The sequence below is a fragment of the Papio anubis genome, chromosome 11, assembly GCF_008728515.1.
Source record: "Papio anubis isolate 15944 chromosome 11, Panubis1.0, whole genome shotgun sequence".
Classification (NCBI taxonomy): domain Eukaryota; kingdom Metazoa; phylum Chordata; class Mammalia; order Primates; family Cercopithecidae; genus Papio; species Papio anubis.
Genome location: NC_044986.1, coordinates 2,859,943 through 2,881,693, shown reverse-complemented (window position 1 = coordinate 2,881,693; position 21,751 = coordinate 2,859,943). Strand labels below are relative to the sequence as shown.

At 51.8% G+C, this 21,751-nt stretch overlaps 1 long non-coding RNA gene across 1 annotated transcript; it reads left to right on the top strand.

Moving 5' to 3' along the window:
- The first annotated feature begins 2,254 nt into the window (after positions 1-2,254).
- Positions 2,255-9,975, top strand: LOC110744195. The gene is made up of 2 exons (XR_002524516.2): positions 2,255-6,373; positions 9,702-9,975. It is a non-coding gene; the product is annotated as an uncharacterized LOC110744195 (long non-coding RNA).
- Positions 9,976-21,751: the final 11,776 nt, after the last annotated feature.

Below are 21,751 nucleotides of genomic sequence, written 5' to 3'. Positions count from 1 at the left end.
AGTCCCTTCTCAGCTATGTTCCCATCTCTGATGTGTGGAGATGGATTTGTTTTTGTACAAGCAAGAAAGAAGCGTCATAGGAAAGTGGGAGAGAGTCCAGCAGTCCTGGGCCAGATAGGAACCGTCTGAGGACAAGAGGGACCCATCCAGAGTGGAGGCCATGTGTCATCCCCAGGGGGAAAAGGCAGGTGGTGTCCAGAGCTGCCCACCTCTAGTAGCTACACACAGAAGCCACATGGAAGAGAGTTTATGGTATTCTAGGATGGCAAATTATCCCAGTGGACTGGGGAACAGAGTCAACCACCCAGAGCCAGTTCCTTCCTTCTAGACCAGAGGCCTCCACACTTCCTTGACCAGATCCATCATTAACAATGACTTTGACATCAGGAGCTAGTCACATGTGTGTGCAAATGCACACACACAACACACACTTACTAGAAGAGTGGGTAAGTAGAACCTACGATGGGTAACAGATACCCAGAGCGTGCATTTACTCTTTATCTACCTGTCTGGGAAGACAAGGCCTGCCGGCACCTGGACCTCCCGCGAACGTGGCCACCACAGACAGAGGACCCCTTACTGCCTGAGTAGCTGGCGAGTGACCAGTGGGGAAAGGATGACGAACGTGCCATCCCATCTTGGTGCCACCTCCGGTCCCAGAACCAGCCTTCTCGGGACCCACAGAATCAGGGTCTTGGGTATTACTTGGGGGTTCAGGCTTGGGATGTTTTAGTGAACGTTCTTTGTGGGGGCACCAGACAGACCAGGGCATGCCAGCGAGTGAGTTTTGCTTTTGAGAAGAGAAGTCTTCGAGGCAAACTCAGTTCCCTTGGAAGAGGGTCAGCTTCTCTGACAAGAGAGGACAGGAAGCCACGGTCATCTTTAAGAGAAATGCAGACTCTGGTACAAGATGTCAAATGGAGGGTTGCTGTTCTGTGTAAATAGGAGATAATGTCTCCCTCTCGTCATTACTTGAGTGCTTACTCAATGCTGGGCTCTGTGCTAAAGACTCAAATCCTCCACCGTGGGGGCCCTTCTGCATAGAGGCTTGTCCCTATCTTTGGCAGAAGCAGCCCAGGTCAGCCTAGCTGAAGACCCAACTCTGAATTAGTGGTGGGGTCCGGATTCCGTCCAAGTGTCTAACTGCAAACACATTATGTTTTCATAATGGCTTCTGTATCGAATCTTCCGACATTTCCTAGGCAGTACGGAGGGGGTGGGGAAACACCTTTCATTCCTAAGGAATAATAGCTTGATTATTTTGTGCTGCTTAATATTTATAAATACTTTCCAATCTCAGATGTAACTTCTGGTGAAATAATACATGACCTTATGCAGTGAAGGCTCAATTGGCCCTTCTCTCCTAAATTATGGTAGACACAACAGTTATGTCGAAATATATCCGCACTTGGCACAGACTCAGTAAACATGTCATCTTAATTCATTATGTTTCCACCCCGTATCTGGACCTGTCTGACTCATAAATGATCAATTTTTCGTTTCTGAAATGCATAAACATAGAATGCTCAGAGTGCGATATTGAAATGAGCACTTAACAGGGAAATAGTCATTACTTTTTATCATTATCATTTAGTTGTTGGTTCCTCCGTGGTTTAGGATAATGTGATGAAGTCTTGGTTATTGTTCTCCGGGAGGCAGGGAGCCGCGGATGACCCCAGACCTCATTAGTGCCTTTTCTTTCAAGCTCTGCCACGCAATTTTTATGGCAGGTACGAGGAGTCATCTGCGTGGTCAGTTTTGCATCTCGCCCTTTTCTCCAGCTTTTTTCCTTCTGTCTGTGCTACAAGTAATGAAATGGACAGGGAAGAAAAGCAAAGAAAGAATCGCAGAGCTTGGAAAATTCAGCTGCAAATTCTAAATTCCACTGTCATAAACAAGGCCACTTGGAAAGGCAGCCCCTTTCTCTCCAGGCTCCTCCAGCCCATGGGGGAGATACGCTTCCAGGATAACGCCTTAAGAATGCATTTCCAGGCCTGGCCCAGGGGCTCACGCCTGTAATCCCAGCACTTTGGGAGGCTGAGGCGGGCGGATCACCTGAGGTCAGGAGTTCGAGACAAGCCTGGCCAACGTGGTGAAACCCCGTCTCTACTAAACATACAAAACTGAGCCAGGCATGGTGGTGGGTGCCTGTAATCCCAGCTACTCAGGAGGCTGAGGCAGGAGAATTGCTTGAACCCACGGAGGTTGCAGTGAGCAGAGATTGCACCACTGCATTCTAGTCTGGGTAATAGAGTGAGACTCCATCTCAAAAAAAAAAGAAAAGAAAAAAGAAAAGAAAAGAAAAGAATGCATTTCCACAAAACATGCCCATCCCCAGCCAGTGCAGAACCCACCCACGACTGTGCTCCCCTCACTTGGAGACTTGAAGACTTGGCCTCCACCAAGTCCCCTGCTGGAAGAACCACAGAGTTCATCTTCCATCTCCATCCACGGGAGCTTCTTCACACGTCAGCGGACACAGAAACATATTGGCACAGGCTTCCTTTGATTGAAACTCCTACTTGGTGAGTTGGATGTTGGAGGTAACCTCCAACTTCTGTTCTGTCTCAGGCCTCCTTTGGAGGTCACTGTAGCAGGAAACTGTTGACGTTGTGCCGTGCTGGGATGTGACGCTCAGCCCCACACTTTTGTAGGCTGACATGGGACATTCTACACACTCGAAGGGTCCTGCTGTCCCGCTGATACTCCTGTTCACTGTGGGTTGAAAGGAGGCGGCAAGTTCCTTTAGCCCCTGATAGAAGCTCAGACTACGTTTGTATTTTTTGTGATAATAAACATGTTTCCAAAGGTGTAGGAATGTATCAACATTGTTATCAATTATTCCACTAAATTATTTTCTGACCTGCTTCTGGTGGGGGTTGGTGTGTCCGTTCTCTCGTGTGCTTCAAAGGGAGGAGCCTGAGGATGTGTTGTTGACATTCCCATGGGAGCCTCAGCCCAGATGAAGGCTCTGCAGATGCCTGGCATCCTGGGCCGACACTGGGGAAACGGCCTCCATCCCCGGCTGTGTGGGGGCATCCCTTTGTCAGCTTTACAGCGGTGATGTGGCTGCAACTGCAGTGCAGGCCTGGACCTGGCTGTGCTGACCTCATGCTGTGTTAGCCAATTGGATTTCCAGATCTTAAAGGAAAAAAAGAATTGATTGGAAGTAACACAGTCAAGCTCTCAGCAAATGTGTGCATGTATTTAACAACTAGTAGCCGGCAAACTAGAATCCAGCGTGGAGCCCTTAGGGAGGCCTTTGTTCCCCACCACTTCCTCCACCATTGAGACAGGACACCCCAGCCAGCCTCGGCAGCCCTCTCGCCTCTCCCCTGCTGCTTCCCTGTGTCCTCCCGGCTCCTGTGTCCCCTTCTTGATGATCCTCCTGGGCCGTCTGGCCTCAGTCTCTCGTGTTTTCTCTTTGGAGCCAATTGAAGGTTGTGTTATTAGGGCACCGGGACTTGCTCCCGTCAGTCCGGTTGGGCTGCTTCGACAAAGTCCCATGGACTGAGGGCTTATCAGCCACCAGCATCACCGTCTCACCGTTTTGGAGGCTGGAGGTCTGAGCTCACGGTGCCAGCAGGGTTGGCCTCCTCCAGGCTGCGGATGGCTGCCTTCTCCTGGATCCTCCTCGCTTGGAGAAAAGAGGGCGATAGAGCCCTCTGTGTGCCTTTTATAAGGCAGTGATTCTATCCATGGGGGCTTCACTCTCACGACCTGGTCTTCCCCCCAAACTCCCACCTCCTAACACTATCACCCTGGGGCTTGGGTTTCAACCTATGCATTTTGGGGACACGAGCACACAGCTCGTGTCGCCCCTAACTGCACCGAGCTCCCCTCTGTGGCTGCAGTCCTTACTCTTATCTCAGGTTCCTTTTTCTTGCCTCTGCCATTTTCTCACGGCAATGACAGTAAGCCAGACTGCCCTGACTGCTAAGCGGGAGGCTCTGTCTCTCTGGGGAGGGAGCTGCTAAGCGGGAGGCTCTGTCTCTCTGGGGAGGGAGCCATCGTCCCTCCTCCCAGGCAGAGGGGCCACGGTCAGCTCCTGGGAGGGAGGGGCTCTGCCTTTTTGATTGGCATCCTGCAGAAGACTGGTTTTGCCTGGAAACCTGAACAGACTATGCTCTATAGCAGAATCAAAGGAGGTGTCCACTCCAGGGTGCCCCAGGGCATAGCAGGGGCAAGGCAGCTGAAGTTCCTCCCACAGCTCCTCAGCTTTAGAACCCAAGAAAAAGGTACAGGACAAAACCCATGGCCAGGCTGCTGGGGAAGAGGGCCATCACCTGCACACAGCCACACCCGAGTTAGGGGACGGGGACTGTGTCAGGGCCTCCGATCACCCCCACATGCAGAGACTCACTGGGACTCATGGTTAGGATGGATGACGGCAGCGCAGAAGCACAGAGTACACACAGCCCATCAGGAGGGAGGGACGCAGGCGGCACTGGACGAGTCCACGTGCTGGTTTCCTTCTCCTCTCTTCCTGCCATGCGGGTCACACGGAGCTCCCTCCTCCCTGCGACAGCAATGCAGCAGCCTGTGCGGGAGGTTTCTACTAGGGGCTGGTCAGGTAGGTGCCCTCTTCCCAGCAGGCACTTGAATTCCAGACTTCCTGGAGAAAAGCTGACGTCCAGCACCAACCTCCCTGTACGTGCAGTTTTGGCACAGAGAGTGGTGGGAACCCACCCTAAACCCAAGTGCCCAGATGCAGCTGCAAGCCGACCTTGCAAGCGGACCTTTCTCCAGAGAGCAGTTAGGCTGCTATGCAGCCCTCTCTGCACTGAGACATTCACTGTTTCTCAGAGGAACTTCATTTCCATGGAAAACAGCTTTTTTTCAAAAACAAAAAAAGGCATCATCAGCATCCTTATTTTTCTAACAACGTTTTTCTAAACTGCCCTCCAATGTCTGTCTTGATTTCTAGTCCAAAAAGCATGACCAGTTGGAAATACCGAACATTCACACTAGTGTGCATGAAATTCCAGTGGCTAAGGCTTGTGTGGATCCTAAAATTTTATTCAGAAATACTGATAAAGCCGCAGAGCATTAAAAGTCAAAGGTAATCCCTTAACCTCGGAATCAATGCGATTATTGTGAAATGATGGGTATTGATGATCTGTGTGAGAGACTGTGAGCTTCTGAAGTTGGAAATAATCAGGTGTTGGAAGTAGTTGTAACTGCGCATAGATAAGCCTTTAACAGCTCATTAAACCCATTTTTCCCTCCTAAGTGAAACTGGCCCCAGTCAGCAATGTTTAATTGAGAGAAAAACAATAAAACTGAATAATGCCATTGGTTGGATACAGAGCTGGGTTTGCTACAACACGTGAAGTTAGTGTCCGCTGGGGATTTTAAGGAAAATGCCAAATTTACCATACACATTTATTTTCCTCATTATAGACCCTGTTGCGATGACAGTTTTTTCCTCAAGTGACCCTCTGAGTCACTTCTCAGGGACAGCCACACGGATGACATCACTGCCACAGGGGGTCTTCAGTCTAAGACTAGAGCCAAGGACATTCCCCAAGCTCAGTGGGACCACAGTGCCCGGAAACACAGCGCTTTTCCCAGGAGAGCCAAGTGGCGCTTTCGGGGCAGCACAGCGTTAAACTTGAGCTCTTTTCAGGGATCATCTTGCAACAGTCATCCTGCTGCTACCCTGATGACGCCAGTCCTCGGAAGACAGTTTAGTTGAAAACCGAAGGGACTCGGGCTGGGAATTCGCTGCTAGGGCCTGAAATGCCTGCCTGTAGGACTTGGCCCACAGAGCTTTGTCCTCTTGCCTGCCTGTGCCTTTGTGCTCCAACAATAGAGTGGTTGGGGAAGCAATCAGAGAAGGCACTGCCTTGTTCAAGGTGGGGCCTGGGCAGCTTGCTGGGCAGTGGGCAGTGGTCTATGGATAGGGTCTGACTGCTCCCAGTTTTCGGGGGCACATTCAAGCAGTGACTCCTGGTTCCCCTAGAATGCCATGTCCATTTAACATTGGAGAGTGAGGGATTGTTTTTAATAGGGGGCAGCTTTGCCTATTCCTGTCCTGGCAGATCTACTAGGGCACCTACCTGACCAGCCCCTAGTAAAAACCTCAGGTAGAAACCTCACTCACTGGCTGGGGCAAAGTGAGCTCCGTGTGGCCCGTTGTGGGAGGAAAAGAGGATGAGGAAGCCAGCACATGGACTCCTCCCGGCCCCGCCTGTGACCCTCCCTCCTGATTGGCTGTCTTCCTGGAATATGCTGCAGCACAACAGAGCTCCCAGGGCATCCGAGGAAGGCAGGTTCTTCCCTGCCCGGGGTGGGATTCACAGGCAGACAGAGAGATGGCTTGACGTGGTGACTCCTGGTTCGCATCGCAGCCTGAGGGAGGCGCTGGCAGGTGGGTGCAGCCTCCCCGGGTGACATGATTTGAGCCGCTGTCACTGTGTACCTGAAATCCATATTCTCCTCAGTGCCATCTGGGAATTCCTGACATCAGCTACAGTAAGGACAGCACTTGAAATTGGAGCTGCTTAAGAATAATTGGGGGAGCGGGTTGAGTTGTATCAGAAAATCCATTAAGCGCTTAAAAGATTAGTTTTCATTATGACTGCTAGATAGTAAATATTATCTTTTATATCATTCTGAAAAATGATATGAGTAATGGGAACTATTTAACTTATTTTGGTATAATTTTAAAACTTTAATTATGGTAATACTTTGCATTTTTATTAGTTTTACAAGAGGATTGAAGCAAATGAATCTAGGGGGTTGATTTGCTGAAATAGGTTCTTTTCTGGATCCCGAGAAGTGGATGGTTGTCAGCTCCTGGGAGCAGAGGTGGGTGCAGGAGAGGAGTCGCGTTGCCTGGAGGTTCCAGTGGACTTAGTTCAGGCAAAATCTCTGTGTGGTGACAAAGGAGACGACATTCTTCCGTCTGTGCGTGCGCTCAGCCAATGAATGTTTACTGAAGTTAGAGCAAAGCTTTGCCTTGGCCAGTGGCCTTGAGCTCCACGTCAGCTCACACCGTCTGTCCATTGTGCATCCTCTGAACAGAATCACCGCTGTGAGGATACATCTATGTAGACATAACCTGACATGGGGAGAAGAGCTAGGGTTTGGCCTTGGAGTAGCCTGGAATTCAGTCCAGGCTCTAGTGCTTCTAAGCTGTGTGACCATGAGCAAGTGACCAGACGTCTCTGAGCCTGAGTCCTCAGCTATGAAGTGGCAGTAAACAGACCAACCCCTTAAGGGACAGTCATAAGAATTAAATCACCTAAGGGATGAACAGGGTTTGCCAGCAGCTGGCCCACGGGGGGTGCCCAGCCAGTGCTGCACTCTCTAATTCCCTAGGAGTTGGCCGTGAAGAGCTTTTCCCTGCTCTACTGAGAGACAGAGAGACCCGCACACATCACACGCTGGCCCCACATCTCAGTGGTGGGCAGCGCCTCTGCACCCACCTGGTTTCCCAACGCATGGGCGTTGGGATGGGAGTGAGTATCGCCCTCCCATCTGACTGGTTTTGCGGGGGAATCCCAGGGCCCTCTGGTCCTCCCCCATCAGTGAGCCTTTATGGAATGGGAGGCCAGGAGGCAAAGGGAGGCGCCCAGGTGATCCAGGTACTGGGCATGGGCCCCAAAGTTCTCCAGCTCCCTATCTGGCTTCCCAGTCTGGCACCGGAAGACACTTTCTGCATTTTATTCCTGCCTTTGTCACAAATGCGGTGTCCTTGAGAGCTGGAGGTGTGTGCCCCACCCTCCCATCGTCCTCGGAAGATGTACTCCAGCATCGAGGCCGGGCCCCTGACTTGTCCCTGGAGATGTGATTCCCGTGTCAAGGACACTAAAAATGCCTCATAGAAATAGGCAACTGTCTTTTAGAAATAGTGACCAAAGTGGGGAAAATAAAATATTTTGGGAGGAAAGAGGAAAAGGTTCTAACCACTGTCTGAAAGTCTGCGGCTAGTGCAGAGCCCCAGGAGGTGCAATGAGGGCAGATCTGTTTCCCTGGGAACAATGGGGTTTGTCAGCAGGTCCCCCACACCCACGGCGGGGTCTCAGCCAGCCGTCAGGGCCACCCCCATGCCACCTTCCTGGGGCATCATCTCTGCTGCCCTCTGCAGCCTTGCCAGATGTTTCTGCTTCAGGCTCAGCCTGTTTCTCTCCTTTGGGACTTGCGGAGCCTCGTCCGACTATCTGAAGTTCTGCACTGAACACATTTGGGCCCTGTGGTCCCCAGTGCTGCTGAGTCGGGGTGGCCCTGCCCCCAGGGCCCCAGCAGTGCCAAGCTGGGAGAACTCCACCTCACTGGCACCAGGGAGGGCACGTGAGAAGGACTCATGTTTGGAGAAAATGAACGCCACTGTCTCTGTGCTGCCAGGCACAGGGCCACGTGTCTCCAGGGCCTCATCTGCTGGAAGCTGCCCTCTCTGCCAGTGTGCGTGTGGCTGGAACAGGCTTGCTTCTGCTGGGCACCCTGTCTGTGTGGGAACCATCAGTACTGGCCGGCAATGGTCGCACTGAGAACCGGTAAACTAGGGCCAGAGCTTGAATGGAGGCTCAGCCTGCATGGGAACCAAGCACCGTGCCTGGGTGTCCAGGCAGCCGCAGGTCCAGGTTTGCTCGCCCACAGAGGGACCAGTCCCTGACTTCCTCCTGGCTGCCTGAGTGGACACCCAGTCACCTCTGACCTAGCGTCCGAGCTGGAGAAGCAGAACAGCCAGGCTTAGGCTGACTCCACTGCCTCCTTTATTAAGGGGTCATAAAGCTTAATCGTGGTGCAGGAACCATCCAGACCCAGTGCCAGACATTGCTGCCCTAGAGAGAACGTGGCAGGAGGGCACCTCTTGGTCGGGAGTCATTTGGTTATAAGGGACAGAAACCCATTGCGATAGCTCATGAAAACGGGGTTTATGCCGAGGATTCTGCTCTGCCCAGAACCCTAGGAAAAGCCAAGCCAGAAGGACAGGAGCTGGCTTTGCTCCAAACGGAAACCTTGGCTGGCAGCTTTGCAGGCTCGCTCTGAAACGGGCTCTCCAACACGCCACGTCTCGCTCATCTCAGCCTCCCTGGGATCCCTCAGGCCCGTTCCCATCCCAAATCCAAATTCTATGAGGTAAGGCCGTTTGGCGGAGCTTGAGTCAGGGATCCCTCAGGTCCAATCAGCATATCCAGGAGAATTGGACACAATTCCTGATGTGTAATGGGACCTGGAGCCTGGTGACACTCAGCCGGCAACTGCAGTGACATTTATTCACTGGTGCAGACTGACAAAATGCCCATGTACGTGCACGTTCACGACAGGTGCCACTCAGCTCACATCCCAGATTGCGTAGACTCTGGCCTGGTTCATGACAGGTGCCACGCAGCTCACATCCCAGATTGCCATAGACTGTGATTTGGACTAAGCATTTGTTCACAGGCTTTGGGAGGGCAGGGGCCACAGGGCATATGGAGATGACCAGCAGCCGAATACCAAGGAGGTATGGGCACTGTGTAAAGGCGAGGTGTCAAACGTGGTCCCAAAGCCTTCGGACCCATTGTCGTTTTGAAAAGGCCCTGGATATTGACAGCATGGGCCAGGAGAGGAGGGATGATGAGCTCAGGGCACCAGGTTGGAGACCCAAGGAGGGGGAGGCACTCTTCCTCCTCTGAGATGTCTGGTGCAGTCACCTAGTTCAAAGCTTTTCTGACAAGCTCACCTCTGATCACTTTTCCTTTTTTTTGCAGCTGGCACGATGTCATTTTGTCGGTACGCACCACTGTGGGGACTGCACCTTGTCAATGGACCCACTATGCTCATTATGCTCCTTATGGAGCTCTCCCCCGTGCAGCTCCCAGGCCCTGCTGCCGGCGCTGTGGCGTGGGGCCCCTCTCCATCTGACAGCTGTCACCGCAGGCCAGGACGCACATTCTCAACAGCCCAGGCTTCGAGGGCTGCTCCTGGAGTATGATGGATCCTGTGGCTGTTTGCTTTTGAAGAAGAAAGACCTGTGGCGAGAGCGTTTATTTCTCTAAGTAAACACCTGACTGGGTCCTGTTTGTTGGATTCTGTAATTCTGCACATGAAAATGTCAAAACACAAGTCCTCTCATATTCCAAATAGCTGAGAAACAGCCTATCATGCAGGTCAGTTGCACTGCACTATGTGTGATAGTGAGGCTGGGACCACCCAGCGCGGAGCTGCCCCTTCTTGTGCTGAGACCGTCGCTGAGGTCTGGCCATCCCAACCTGCTGAGCAGCCCTGACAGGAGGTTTGTGTGTCTGCGGTCAGGCAGGGTCCCCTGTGTGTGGGGTGACACTGGGGAGGGAGACCAGGGGCTTTTGTCCAGGCAGGTCCCAGTCTCAGGGGCAATGCAGTGTCCCCTGCCTCCTGACCATGGTCACTTGCTCCGGCCTCATGGGAAGGAAGCCACTTCCATTCCATTAGCTCGCCATTGGGGGAATCCCCTTCCCCCTGGTGTTTTGGGGGTGCTGCTGCTGTTCTCTTCTTACAGCTCCTGCTGTCCACAGCGGGGGCAGAGTTCCTGGGCTTCGGGAAACACAGCAGGACTTCCTGGAGCTTGGCAGAAGGGCGCCCTTTACCTGATAACTTCTGAGGCCTGTGGTGACATAAAGCTCCCCAGCCCAGTGAGCTGAGGTCTGCACGATGGGCCGGTGATGGGGAGTAATGAGCTGGAAAGGCGGGCACCATTTGGACAGCATATTGTAGGCTCCTAAAGGAGAATCCGAACTCTTAGCACGTAGTTGATTTTCTTTGGCATCTTTCCACGGCACTTCAGAGGCTTGTTCCGTTTGTCTTTATTTTAACCTACTTAACCGTGTTAAGGGAAATGCCACCGAGAAGGTTCCAGGGCAGAAGAGCCCTGTTCAAAGGGGGCAGGGAGTGAGGGGCCTTCTTGGTGAAGGGTTGGGCACAGCTGGACCCTTCGGTGTAGACGAAACCCTCAGCACCCTTCAGTCCTTAACCCAGACAGGCTAATGGGGAGCAAGCCAAGTGCTAACGAAGCCTCTGAGAGCCCAGACTCTTCTTCCCTGAACCGAGGGTAAGACACGGGGAGGGTGGGTGCCTCCAGCTCAGGGTCACTGACTTGCAGGGGGGCCATGTCTGCAGCCCCTTTCCAGGCGAGGCATTGGGAATAAGGTGATCTGGAGGTACAAGAGGAGGGGAGGGGCTGGGAGTCCATGGAGTGTCCTTGGTCTTACCAAGATCCATGGCAGTGAGGAACTGTCTTTCCCCTTCCAACCTGTGAGGGAAGACTGGGCTCCCAAGCCCCACCCTGGAAGCCAGGAAGTGGCCTGGGGAGGTGTCCTAGAGAAGAACCAGCAGTGGGGCTTGCGTCCCCCCAGCCCCGGCAGGAGGAGCTCGCTGGCTGCACCTGAGCTGCTCTGGAAGACATGGACCTGGGACGTGTGGCCTGCACACCTGTGTCTTCCCTCTGCTGGGGACCTGTGAGGGCTGAGGCTGCACCAGCAATTGAGGAGGACACAGGAACTATTGTGCCCAGGAGAAGAGGAAGATCTGCTGCCCTGCAGGCTGAGGGCAGGCAGGGGAGACCCTGCGGGTTCCTATGACTCCAAGTGAGGAACAGGAAGGGGAGAGGCTGGTCTGGGCTGCTGAGGGAGGGTCTGGTGTGGTCCCCGCTGCAGGGGCTAAAGACAGCCACCCCGAGCCTCTCGGAGATGCTGCTAGACAGGCAGGGGAGTGTTAGTAACCCTGAAACAAAGTACCAAGACTGGGGGCTCACAGAGCAGCAGAGTTTATTGTCTCATGTTTCTGGGAGGCCACAGGTCTGAAATCAAGGTGTCACAGGAACACGCTCCCTCCGAAGGCCCCGGGAAAGATCTCCCTCCTGTCTCCCCAGCTCTGGTGGCCCCTGGAGTCCTTCAGAGTAGCTGCATCCCTGTAACCCTCCACTGCCGCGTGGCCTTCTCCCGGTGTCTCCACAGTCCTTCCTCTGTGCCTTTCTCTCTGTCCCATCTCCTCTTTTTATAGGGACACCAGTCACATTGGACTCGGGCCCATCCTAATGGCCTCATCTTCATTACCTCCACAGACCCGTCTTCGAAGGTCACGTGTTGAGTTACTGAGGGTTAGGGCTCCAATTTTTTTTTTTAAATAAACACAATTCAACCAACAGTAATGGGTCGGAGAAAAGCTAGATGCCACCCTAGGATGCCACACACCCCAGCTGCATGGCCACACCCACGAGGCAGCGAAGACTGCAGACAACCCACCCGCAAAAGTGAGAGGAGAGAGCAGAACTCACCTGTGTGGGCTCCCTCCAGACCTCAGCCCAGCAGGATGGGATTGGAGGAACTGGTCAGGGTGTCTTCACCTCCTCCTCACATCCGTGGAGAGAAGGCCCTAAAGGGTGCAACACCCCCACGCCCACCCCCACCCCTGGGCTGCCAGCGGGCCTGGGAAGGGAGGTGGGCCCGGCAAAAGTGTGAGACGGAAGGTTTGCGCCGGTGCAGGCAGTTTTCATCATCGAGGTGATGGGGCCGATTAGACGGTCCCATCGATGGGGCAGGGGCATGGGCGTGGGCATGGTCTGTCTTGGTCCCAGCTGGTCCCAGCAAGGCATTGTTGAGGGCAGCAGTGGGTTCAGGGTGGCACTGAAGACTGGGAGAGTCCGATGGGAAGGGCTGAGTGCCCCTGAGGAGGGTGTGCACCCCTGTGAATGCCCGGGAACAGGCTGGGAGAAAGGGGGTCCTGCCTCCCAGCTGGGGCCAGGCTGCAATGGGGTGGCGCGGGGGCATGCGTGGGTAGCCATGGGAGCTCTGAAATAGCACAGACGGGGCGGGGTGAAGTTTGGAGAGCTGGACGCGACTGGAAAGCTGTGGATGTTGCTGGAGAAGTGAGGGCAGCAGGGCGTCGACAGCGCGGCAGCCGTGGAGAGGAAGGGATGACTCCGGCCAGCTCCGCTGCCCCCGACTCCCCCAGCCGCAGGCCCTGGGACGCTCCTACGGAACCTTTCTCTCCACACGTCCTCCCCATGGGGTCTTTCCCTAGGTCGGCTTTAACACAGTGTCACAAACGAGTGGATTAGAACAACAGACACCTGTTGCCTCACAGCTCTGGGGCTGCGTTTGAAATCAGGGCGTGGGCGGGGCCGCGCTCCCGCTGGCGGCTCCACCTGGGCCCCTTCCTGCCTCTCCACTCCTGGTGGTGGCCAGCAGTCCTTGGCACTTTTTGGCTGGCAGCGGCAGAGCCCCCCAGTCTCTGCCATCACGTGGCCTTCCTATAAGGACACCAGTCATTGGATTTAGGGCTCACCCTAATCCAGTATGGCCTCATCTTAACTCAAAACATCTGCTAAGACCCTATTTTCAGATAAGATCCCACTCTGTGGTTCCAGGTGGGCACCAACTTCCCGGCGGTGCCATTCAACCCCGTGCAGGGGAAGTAGTTCAGAATGTGAATGGGACCCAGCCCTGCTCAGCCTCCCAGGACAAACAGGCTTCCACCTCAGGTTCAGCTCTTGGTGGACCCCGGGACTCTGGTCTCCCCCAGCTTCACTGCTCTTCAGCCACCAAGCCACCCTGGGGCCATCCCTTGTTCTCCAGATGGCCTCACCCCACCTCTGTAGAAGCATTCCGGCCTCAGGCATGAAAGCCGCCACCTGGCAAGGGGTGGACAGTGATTGGGAAACAGAGTGTCCCCTCTCCGGGCATGACAGTGTTCCCTGAACAAATGGAGGGTCGGGTTGCTTATTCTCGAGGCCCGGAAATGTGATGCAGATGAACGGGGACAGGAGGGAGTTGTTATTTCTGTAACTGGTTACAGGGAGAAGGCCTGGAAAATATTGCTAGACCAACTCAAAATTACAAAGTTTTCCAGAGCTTATATACCGTCGAAGCTTCATGTCTATGTGTAAGTGTATATTCATCTAAAGACATAAGCGATTAACTTCTAATATCTAACTAGGGTTTGAGTCCTGAAGCCCTTCCTCTGGAGCCTAAGTAAATTTACTTACGCTAAATGGGTCCAGGTGCTGGGGTGATTACCCTTGTCTCCTGCTAAATCACGGAGTTTTGGGGAGTGTCAGGCCTCTGAGCCGAAGCTCAGCCATTATAACCCCTGTGACCTCCACATACACATCCAGGTGGCTTACAGGAGCCGAGAAGTCTGGAGCAGCCAAAGAAACTCCAAAGAAGTAAAACAGCCAGTTCCTGCCTTAACTGATTAACTGAAATTACAATATTTTACTGCTGTGACTTGTCCCTGCCCTACGTTAGCTGATCAGTCGACTTTGTGACATTCTTTTTCTGGACAGTAAGTCTTATGATCTCTCCACCATGCACCTTGCAACCTCCTCCTCTGCTAACAATAGATAACCACCTTTTATTGTAATTTTCCATTACCTATCCAACTCCTATAAAGCAATCCCTTCCCCATCTCCCTTCGCTGACTCTCTTTTCGGACTCAACCCACTTGCACCCAAGTGAATAACAGCTTTATTGTTCACACAAAGCCTGTTTGGTGGTCTCTTCACACAGATGCGCTTGACAGGGAGTTCCTTCAGACCCCCAATCAACTTGCTTGTGGAGGCCTGGGGAGTTTCTTCAGACCTACAATAAAGCTTGTTTAATCCTAAATGGGTCCTGTTAACAGGTGCATATCTGTTATGCATGCAACAGATAAGCACAACAGGACAAAATTCCTTCGTTATTTTGTCATGCTTTAAGGCCCAGGAAAGGCCTAGGCACAGCTCTGGGTGGGCTTTTGTTACTTTCCAGCCTTTGAATACAAGCACTGGCTCTTTCAGTTTTTAATATTTAACTTAACCATTCAGTCAGTGCAGAAGCTGTCATTATGGAGGCCTGTGTTAGTGAGACCTGGCCTGCCACACCGGCCTGGCGCTGGAGGAGCTGACCGTGAGAGGCCCCACCCCAGACCCTGGGGCTTGCATTTCCAGGGCCCGGTGGCGCCTTCCTTAGCCTCAGGTCCTTCCAGAACTGTGTTCTGAGGTTGTGCTCTGGTCCAGACAGGTGGGAGATCTTCCCAGGATGCAGCTAGACCTGTGAAACCCCCACCTGATCACAATTAGGCTGCATCAAATACCACTTGGCGAAAAGACCCAAGTCAGGTTGCAGGGCCTGGCTGTGAGCGGGCGCAGGTGTGGCCTGTGCTTGCCCCTCATTCGCACCGTTCTGGTCTTCCTGCTACTTGAGGTCCATCTTTTCCGAAAAATGGCAGGACACATTTTTTTTCTTTTTTTAACTATTGAAAACTTTCCCTCTATTTATAGAAAATAAGCTCTTAGCAAATATTTACCGTATCAATTTCGTATTTTAAATGTTATGAGAAAATACTTTTGGCTGCACCGTGATATTCACGGGCATAGAGTTCGTAAGTAGCCTTGTGACTGACTTTTTAATTGACTTTCACTAAAGCATGTATCCGGCACCAGTCAGTCTCCTAGGTATTTGGAGAGAGAGGTGCCATCTCCGTTCTTGGGGAGTGTACAGATTAGTGAAGGAAAGGGGGTGGATTCCACCAACCAGCCTGTATTCAGTCTGTCTGAGGAGATTGAGGTTCCATAGTCCTAGATCCCCAAGACTCACTGTCTGAGGGCAGAGGCAGGGGTGTAGACTGATGGGAGAGGCAGTGGGGTCCGGAGGATTGAGGAAGAGACAGGACAAGGGCTCCACTTGGAGGTGAATGAAGCCACAGTGGGCAATTTGGGCAATTGGTACTCTATAGGTTTTGTCTAGTGGAAAAAGCTTTACCTTTTGGACTTGACTGTATTTAGAACAATGATATATTCTCTTCCTTTTTTTTTTTTTTTTTGAGATGGAGTCTTGCTCTATTGCCCAGGCCAGAGTACAGTGGTGTGATCTCAGCTCACTGCAACCTCTGCCTCCCAGGTTCAAGTGATTATTCTGCCTTAGCCTCCCAAGTAGCTGGGATTATAGGAACCTGCCACCACGCCAAGCTAATTTTTCTATTTTTAGTAGAGACAGGGTTTCACCATGTTGGCCAGGGTGGTCTCGAACTCCTGACCTCAGGTGATCCACCCACCTTAGCCTCCCAAAGTCCTGGGATTACAAGCATGAGCCACCGTGCCTAGCCAGACATATTCTCTTCTAAAGAGCTAAGCCATAAAGAGAGATATGCATAAGAAAGTTAAAAAAGGCACTGACTCACTTGCCCATTACTTGGGTAACATTTGGTGAGCCCATCCGTGGCGCACAGGAGCAGGGAGGCTGGCGTAGGCCGCTTGCTATGTATGATGACATGAGATGATCCGATATGTGCCATCTTCTAACATATGTACCCATTCAGTTTTACATGAAGACAACAACAGAAAGCAAAGCCAAAGTGACTGCTGGATTTCTGATGCATGTTTCTAATTAGAAGAGATATTGGTGATGCAATGATGCCTCCCAGGTTCTGAAAATAATTGTGAGAGATGGTAAGGGTGGAGACATACGGTTTTAACCATGTGTTTTCATTTTCTTATTCTCTACTAAGAAAGACACAGGAATGGATGTAGCCACAGTTCCTGTCTCCTTCCCCCACCTTCAATGTTTTGTCAGCTATGATTCGAATGTTACCAAAGCTCATAGCCCGCGCGATCACTTTGTAACTTGACTTCACGTAGATGTTTAGTCTCAGCTCTGTATTTTGTGGACTCACCCTTCCTCACCAGGGCTTTAATGAAGACGTCTCCCTTCCTAAGTCATTTTTATTCATTTCATGGTTTGCGAGATTTGGTGCCAGTGATTTTTTTCTTAGAAGAACCCAGTGACCATACTCCCTGAGGTCCTGGGAGCATGGGGACGCTGTCTCTTTCCATATGCACTCTGCATCTGCAGTGGGCCTTCCGTCCTCACCTCAGCACTCTGTAGGGCCTCTCCTCAGTTTTCTGGCATCCAGCACGAAGTCCTAGGAAGGCCCTTCAGCCGGCGTTCTCATCTCCTGAACTTTCTGACTGAGCAGGTCTTCCGAGAAGGGCCCATGGGTGTTGCCCGGTCCCTGAGTTCTGGAGTTCGGGCAGTTTTGAGAGTGCCTGCTCATTGTCTTTGACATTAAATGACCTTAGCTGGAGCGAACATCCTGGTGTCTCACGCTCCCTTTCCGGGCGCTTTGCAGCCTTTGCCCCGTTGCCTCCCGCAGACTGAATAGACTTTGGCTGCGGAGAACTCCAAGCCAGCCTGATTATTTTCAGCCTTGTTGGTGAATTATTTATCTACCTGGATGCCTCAAGAATCATTTCTTTCACCTTGAAAAATCAGGACCTTCACCAGGATATGTCTGGTAGATTGTTCTGTATAATTTTATGCTGAAACCTGATATGAGCTGTAGAATCACAAGGCATTTCTTCTGTGAATCATTCCTTTTCTCCTGCACTGCCTTGCTTCCACAGGTTGGGCTCTTTTTTGGGGAGCTAGTTTTCCTTATGCTTGACTATCGCTGTCTCTGGGGTCAATTCTCTCTCTTTGCTTCACTCCCTGCTATGTCTGCACTGGCCTCCACCGTGGTGACCACAGCCTTTTTCCTGAGTCACTAATTTAGTGTTGGTTGCGGGTAGCCTCTTTTCTCAATGTTTTGACTCTCTGTAGGATTCCTGTAATGATGGTGTTTTGGGTCAACTTGTTTCCTGGAGTCTGCAATTTCTGTTTTCATCTTATTTCCTTGTTTGATAATCTTGCCTTTGAGTGACTATTTTTATTGCATTTCTGTTCCTATTATATCCTTCTCAAGCATGAAGTACGCCTGGGAAATTTTCTTCTGATCCTCAGGGGATTTGGTCTAGGAACATTGATCCATCTTTTGCAAGGTATATTTCTCCCTGCTCCTCATCCTCTTCTCCCTCTCTCTCCTCCTTCCTGCTCTCCTTCCAGGCGCTCACCTTTGGCTGGCATTGGTAACTCATGGATTCCTTTAACAAGGGATTTCTTGGCTGCGGCTGCACATTTGAATCGGGATGCTGCGACCAGGTGTACTCTAGACCAACTAAATCAGAACCTCTGTGGGCGACAGCCAGGCCTTGTGTTTCTTAATCTCTCCGGTGTGCAGTTATTGTTGAGAACTGTGGGTCTAATGTCTCAAATTATCTAGGAAAATAAGAAAATAACCAATTATATAAGTTTGACTCCTGACATAGAAAGGGGGTGACCCTGTAGGAATATGTTTTGAGTTGGGACATTGACCTACAGGGCCTTGTAAATGTCCTACAGCCCAGAGCTTGGTGACAGGGCCCAGAGAGTCCCTGGCCTGGGGGCTGCTCCCTGTTGGTGGTTGGTGGTCCTGGCTACCTGCCGCGGCCTAGGCTTGCTTTTTGATTTGGACCTTCCCAGGGGCCTCTTCCTGCTGTCTGGAGCCTTGCATTGGAAGAATTACTTTGCCTACCACCTCACTTGCTTTCAAACAATTATTTATTTGGAGGAAAAAAAACTCTTTTCTCAAAGGGCCCAGTCTACATTTTCCAACTTCTGCCAAAGCTGGAGTCTGAGCCATTACTTTGAAACCAAGCTGTGAATGGCTCATTCCTCACTAATTCCCAAATGGGAATCTCAATGTTTGTTTACTTTCTTAAAAAATTCACATGTAGCCTGAGGCTCAGCTGAAGGAATTTTAAACATTCTTTAAGAGCCGTAAAGATGAGCTGGGAATGAAATGACCACTCAACGTTAACTAGAGCCATCATTTTTTTTAAAAGCATGTCATTAAGTACACGGAGCTCGGTGGTGACTGAGGAATGATCTCCAGTCGCAGGGAGAATGTTAATTTCATTGGACATGTCTCTTGAAATGAATTTGTGGTTATGGAACCATTTTTGAGCCAGGAAAAGCCCTATGAGAATGAATGGCATTAGGATTCTGTGCACCCAGTCTTTACTGAATGTTTAATGTGGTCAGGGAATTGTGCTAAGTGCTGGGCCCTGGTTCACCCTGTAAAACCAGCTACTGCTGTGTGTGGACAGCCGGCCGGAGAGCCAGGGCTCAGCGGATCCAGTTGCAATGCATTTTCTAAGGTAAAGACATTCAGAACAATAAATGCTTCCCCAGCTCGTACTGGAAAAACGCTCACTCTAGGGCTGGAAACACAGAAGTAGGATGTGCTTTATTTAATCCAGGAGCGCTGACTTCCTTGCGCATCCTCTCAACCGATGTCCCAGCCCCTCCGAGTAATTAATAAACCAGTCACAAGAACAAACATCATAAAAGGTTTTGTTATGCCCAGATCGTTTATTCCCCGAAGAAGACCACCAGAGTCCAGAGTCAAAGCTAAGCAGCAAGGATCTTTATTACAGGTTCGAACCTGGAACTCTCACTCGCTCGGGAAACGAGACGGGCAGGAGAGCTCCCCCACTGAGCTCCGAGCAGTGTTATATAGTCTAAGAAAAGTGGGCATAGAGTTATTATACAAATCAGATATATGATTGGCTAGTGTTTGAACAAGGCGATTTGGCTAACTATGATTGGTTCCCGCCATTTCTGATATTTCGGTTCAACCTTTGAGGCGGGAGAGCAGGTTTATGGCAGCAAGAGTTTATCTTACTTAAACACGTCTTGTGACCTTGCCTCAGAACTTACAAAATCTCTGGTACGTGCAAAACAAAATCTCTGGTACGTGCAGAAAAACAGGTGCTCACAGAACTTACGAAATCTCTGGTATGTGCAAAGATTAGAGAGCAGAACAAAGGTGTAGCGGGGGGGCGGGTACACATCTATCTTTGTGTCCTTTCAGTTTGAGCTTGGAGGAGGAGAGCAGGAGAGCGTGGGGTACAGCACAGCCGCTGGGTTCAGACATCCTGCCTGGGAGTCTGCTGGTCTCTCCCTCGTTATCTGTCTGTGGGGCTCGGTGTGGACCCTGAGTATGGACAGGGGTGTGGGACACTGTGAATCCTGTGTGTGGACACCAGGTGTGGACGCTGGGTGCGGACCCTGGGTGTGGTGGACACTGGGTGTGGTGGACACTGGCTGTAAACCCTGGGTGTGGACATAGGGTGTGGACCTTGGATGTGAGTTACTGGGTGTGGACCCTGGGTTTGGACACTGGGTGCAGACCCTGGGTGTGGTGGACACTGGGTGTGATGGACACTGGGTGTGGGCCTTGGATGTGGACACAGGGTGTGGACCTTGGATGTGAGTTGCTGGGTGTGGACCCTGGGTGCAGACCCTGGGTGTGGTGGACTCTGGGTGTAAACCCTGGATGTAGACATGGGGTGTGGACCTTGGATGTGAGTTACTGGGTATGGACCCTGGGTGTGGTGGACCCTGGGTGTGGTGGACACTGGGTGTGGTGGACACTGTCTGTAAACCCTGGATGTGGTGGACACTGGGTGCGGACCCTGGGTGTAGTGGACTCTGGGTGTAAACCTTGGGTGTGGACATGGGGTGTGGAACTTGGAAGTGAGTTACTGGGTGTGGATCCTGGGTGTGGTGAACACGGGGCGTAGTGGACACTGGCTGTAAACTCTGAGTGTGAACACTGGGTTTGGGTCACTGAGTGTGGAATCTGGGTGTGGACACTGGGTGTAAACCCTGGGTGTAGACCCTCGATGTGGTGGAAACTGGGTGTGGAGCCTGGGTGTGGACACTGGGTATGGGGTATGGACCCTGGGCAATGGACGTGGGTCTGGGACCCCGTGTGGCCCGGTGCTGGCTGGTGTGCTCCAGGCTCAGATCTGCTCTGTGAGTGGGTAAGCCTCTCCCTGCTTCCCCAGTAGCCTCCTGAGGCCTGAGGTCCTGGTTGGCACCCATGCTGAGGGTTCTAGGATGCTTGATTTTGCTTAATTCTCTTGTGAATCTCTGGATTCCTCCTTCCCTTGTCTGAAGTCAGGAGCCCTCATGTGTGGGTTCATCCCTCTTCCCGCTGCAGCCCGGGGACAGCTCTGGGCTGCTCCGCACCTGGGGAGCAGGTTGTCAAATCCATCAGGGTGGAATGCTCAGCAGAAGAAATTGCGCCACAGGGAATTTGAGGCACCTGTCCATGCGGGGCCGTCCTGGCCCTTCTGAAGATAAGCCCTCCTCCTTGCAGACACTGAGGAAGGTGGGCAGGGATCCTTCCGCTCGGTGGAAGATGGGCCGGGATTTCACAACCATAACTGGGCTCAGAGCGCTGAGAAAGGAACGCTTCCTTGAGAGTTAAAAACTGAGTTAAACAAATTGTGTTTGGACTTTCACACTTCATGGAAGGTACCTTTCAGGCATTTGCTAAACTCACGAAAATAATGCCTCAAGAATGCATCTGTTTTTCAGCATAACTTTTTGGAGTTAAAATACACACTGGCTCTGCTTCTTAGGCTTCTGCTGAATCCAAGGGGCCTCAGGGCCTGAAGACAAAGCTACCTCCTCCCACTCAGGAGGGCCCGAGGAGCAGACGCAGAATCTTGGGGCCCAGTCCATCTGCCCCTCATGGGCCTGTGACCTTGGGCTAGCTCCTCTGCTGTCTGTGCTCTGGTGTTTGGAAGTACAGCTAACAATACAATTACTAATTTTAACTACTGTTCATGAAATGCTTATAAAGTGCTACACACTGCATGAAGCCTTGTGTGCATTTTAAAATTTAATCTCAAATGGCCCTGGGAGTGAACATTGTCATCTGGATTATGGGGGAGAAGTGATCTCAGCTCAGCGGCTGGCTGGCCTGACCGCACAGCTTATGTGAGGCCAAGCCAGGATGCAGCCCCGGGGCTGGGGAGGACTGCTGTTGGGGTCCGCGTGTTTCCTAAACAAAGGAATGAACACACAAGACAACACAAGACAAGACAAACATGGCGGCCGCCTCGAATGGCGCGCTCTGCTTTATTTTATACAGTCAT